Source organism: Engraulis encrasicolus, chromosome 3 (genome assembly GCF_034702125.1).
Source record: "Engraulis encrasicolus isolate BLACKSEA-1 chromosome 3, IST_EnEncr_1.0, whole genome shotgun sequence".
In the NCBI taxonomy this organism is placed as follows: Eukaryota; Metazoa; Chordata; class Actinopteri; order Clupeiformes; family Engraulidae; genus Engraulis; species Engraulis encrasicolus.
This window is the reverse complement of record NC_085859.1, coordinates 24,328,676-24,332,858: the sequence shown is the minus strand read 5'-3', so window position 1 is coordinate 24,332,858 and position 4,183 is coordinate 24,328,676. Positions and strand designations below refer to the sequence as shown.

The window sequence follows — 4,183 nt, the reverse complement described above, 5'->3', positions numbered from 1 at the left end:
CTCCTCATTTGCTCATGGAGGTCGGTAGGTGAAGGTTACCTTACCTGAGAATATTGTTGTAATGCTATGCCAAAGCATTTTTTCTCTGCTCAGAGATATTTTTCATTTTGACCTTTTTCATTATTATTTTTGTAAATATATTTTTTGTAAATATTTTTCTTTTTGAACACTTACCTTTTTTGGATTCTTGGGACACTTTTGTAAATATCACTCCTGGTGTGAAGAAAAATAAAAATTCAGTCGACGCAGTTTTTGCCTGTTGGAGCATTTTTGGTGCCATTCCAAGACCCCTCGACACTCTACCTTTCACAATGCCCTAAAATATGAATTAACCTTACAATAAAAATAGTTGATGTTGTGCCGCTAAGGGACCATGTGTACCAACAGGTTAAAGTAAATACAGGTTTGTACAACAGCGGAGTGATTGAGTTAAAAAAAAAAAAAAAAATCTTCTTTCTCAGCATATTAGTGAAATGTAGCCATGACTGACAATTTTTTTTTGCTAAAATACAAAAAAATGAATGCAAATCACATTTCAGCATGGAATATATTTTATAAAGGTTGTAAAATGTCTAAATCGCAGCCTTTATATGGAACAATTCAATCCATTATGATCCATAATTATGCTCATTTCTTTTCTTGTCTTCCTGTCAATGCGACAGCCGTTTAGCCTGAGCCTGTCAGCTTGGCTCCTCCCCTGCTGTGGATGTCTCACTGTGGATGAGGATCAAGACGTGTGTGTGTGTGTATGTGTGTGTGTGTGTGTGTGTGTGTGTGTGTGTGTGTGTGTGTGTGTGTGTGTGTGTGTGTAGTACATGGGTACGTGTGTGTGTGTGTGTGTGTGTGTGTGTGTGTGTGTGTGTGTGTGTGTGTGTGTGTGTGTGTGTGTGTGTGTGTGTGTGTGTGTGTGTGTGTGTGTGTGTGTGTGTGTGTAGTACATGGGTACGTGTGTGTGTGTGTGTGGGTGTGTGTGTGTGTTTGTGCATGCGTGTGTATCCTGCTGTGGATGTCTCTCTGTGAATGCGCACCACAATGTTTGTGTGTGTGTGTGTGTGTGTGTGTGTGTGTGTGTGTGTGTGTGTGTGTGCGTGTGTGTGTATATGCGTATGCGTGTGCGTGTGCGTGTGCGTGTGCGTGTGCGTGTGCGTGTGTGTGTGCGTGTGTGTGTGTGTGTGCGTGTGTGTGTGTGTATGTCCTGCTGTGGATGTCTCTTCACAGATGCGTACCCTGACACTTTCCAACATGCTCCCCTGCTGTGTTTCAGGGGAAAAACACAGACCTCAATTTCATGTATCTGCCTAGGGCCATGGAGGGCCTTCTCTCTTCCAGGACCATTTCCCCTCTCATTAGAAAACTAACCCTACTCATGTTACGCCTTCTTATTTCGCCCCCAAATTGTATGTCGCTGATTATGAAAATAAAAATGAATGTCCGCACACTGCTTGCTTTTTTATTTTTCCAGTGAGCGCTTTCGAGCTAGTCGCTCTTAATCATATGTTGCTGATTATGCCCGTATTAAGTCCTGTGCAGGTCATTTCAGCATTCTGTATTTGTCAAGTTGCTGTATTTGCCTGATTTGCCAATTGGGAGGGAAAGTAATTGCATCGCCCCCTGCTGGCAGCGTTCCAAGCCTCTGCATTAAATATTTTTTTTCTTTATGTGACCGGAAGGAACCTGATCCGCTGCCCGGCAGCTCCCCGCCTTAGATATTTGTCCCACTCTAATTCAAAAGAGAACTTAGAAACACACAGGTGATGCAAGTACACTGATTGTTTTTTTTATTATTATTTCCAAAGTTAAAATACTTTGCACCAAGTGGATGAAAGGAACATTAAATGAAACAGAAATTAGGGCCCACAATATGGACAAGGCACAGTATGGAATCAGCGGACCTAGGCACAGCAATGACTCTGCACCCTCATGCAAACAAAATAAATCCATCCCAAATATGTATCAAACGGCAAACAAAATAAATCAAACCCTTCGCACAGCAAAGAATAAATATTGCACTGCAAACCAACAGCAATCGGTTGCTGTGCCTATTCAGATGGTACAGCACTGGGCCCAGTCGACTGTGGTCCTACGGACTGGTACAAAACAAACAAAAGAGGTATGGGACTATGCTGTGCTACCCCCTCTCAGGTCACAAATAGGAGGAATGAGTGACAGGTCAGCTAGTACAGTCAGAATGGGTTAGGCACAAGGATGAGAGCACACCATGCATAGAAAATAAACAAACATGCAAATCAACAAAATACCCCAAAAGAAAACAAATAACCGCACCCCACTATAACTAGATTTCACAGCAAAGCACAGCAATCCAGCGGTCTGCCTATTCCCAATCGGACTGAACCCCCCAAAGCCAACCTATCCCCAGATGTCTTCTCACAATAGCACAGCTAACCCCAGATAAGAAAAAGAAAGAAAAGAAAGAGCAAAACGATCCACTTAGTCAAAGAAATGTAAAATTGCACTTTTCCCTAGAACACCCCACTAATACACACACACACACACACACACACACACACACACACACACAATCACACGCTGTCAGAGTTGCGGCCTGCGCCGAGTGTAGGCACCGCACAGTGCACAGACACTCACACAGTCACACACGCACCCGCACGCTCAAGCGCATTGGGCGCGCACAGTCCAAGTCAAATCTCCAGGGAGAGAAACAGTGACCACAGCGCACGCTGGAGCTGCAGTCAAGAAGCTTGTCCCACTGGCACCTCCACCTTCGGCTGTGGAAACAATATCCACACATAAGCGTAAGACAGGGCAGCTATTATCGTCATTTCTATTAACGCCTCACGAAGCAGGAAAGCATTACGGTTGATTAATTTACCTGGTCGCGAAGTTTCCGCACTCCACAATTAAACACCGGTTCATATGACGTCTTGAAGCAAGCACCCGTTTTTTGTAGGATGTGGTTGTAGTCGCAACTGTAAGGAAAATTACCCTAAGTGAACAACTTGTACACCAAGCATGGAAGTAACAGCAGATGTCCAGTCAGCCAAGTCAAACAAGAACCGGCCACCATTTACCTTCACACGTAGTCAATTTTCTCTCTGCAATGCCGACCCTCGCTCAAAGCACGCTTTCTCTCCGCGATGCCAATGCTCAGGGAAGTCTCTCTACCAACCGGTTTCCCGTGGGGTATGGATACGCCACCACTAGAAGGAAGTGGCCCAAATTACTTAGGTTGCGTATACAACATCAATAGGACTAAACGCACACAGCCAAATGCATCTCAAACTTAAGTGGCACAACCACTGTTACCTTCCGTCAATGGGATGCCAACGCAGACACGCTCCTCGCAGCTCCAACGTTCTGCTGCCTTCAGAAGCAAAGCCAAAGAACCAGTGCCCAAACGCTCAGGTATACTAATAGACATCACCATGATTACCTGCCAGCTGATCAATTAGCCACCGCGCCTCCAATACTCATGAACGACCATCCGGGTACTTTGCTCTTAAATTTGCGTTACGCCCCTTTATGGGTCAAAACAAACTGAATGTCTCATTGACTTACATGCTAAATCGGCTAGCCTAAACGAACACATTCCATGCTTCAGCCACGGCTGTTTGGCTATATTATTTGAACAGCCGGCAACACAACACGTTTTCGGCATGTTGCGCGTGAACAACGATAGTCTACAGGTCCGTATCTTACGTTTATTAAACCCCAACATCACCAATTGACTTGCATGGGTTGTTTTCCCCCACAAATTGACGTAACGCACATGGAAAACGTCACGCCGTTCATGAGTATGCTACTCCACAGTCACGGCGTCGGTCCTTCCCACTTTTCCTGTGACAACTCGTCCTCAACCAATTGTTTACCTTTGTGAATCATGTATGCATGTATGCGATAATCAGTGTATATGTGTCCTTGAAAGATGATTACCAACAATGCTTCACCATACCAGGGTTATGCTGCCCACATTTAAAAAATTACATCTCGGTCCTGACGAAGAAGTAGGAGCAATGGCTATAATATGCATGATGGCCAGTTTGATCGATTCAGGTGGTAAAATGTTCGGTTTTTAACTGATCTGAATTGATTTTAATATTCTTAAAAAAACTAATACAGAACTACATTGACTTGCATGTGTGACGTGTTTACTTCATGTAATTAGCATAGCCAAATTAGCATAGCCAAACATTAGCCAGAGAGGTGG

General features: G+C 44.1%; 1 long non-coding RNA gene across 1 annotated transcript; it reads right to left on the bottom strand.

Moving 5' to 3' along the window:
* Window positions 1–2,530: 2,530 nt before the first annotated feature.
* LOC134445302 (uncharacterized) lies at window positions 2,531–3,230 on the bottom strand. Its single transcript, XR_010034220.1, has 3 exons — window positions 3,048–3,230; window positions 2,849–2,945; window positions 2,531–2,744 (listed from the first exon to the last, which is right to left on the bottom strand). It is a non-coding gene; the product is annotated as an uncharacterized LOC134445302 (long non-coding RNA).
* Window positions 3,231–4,183: the final 953 nt, after the last annotated feature.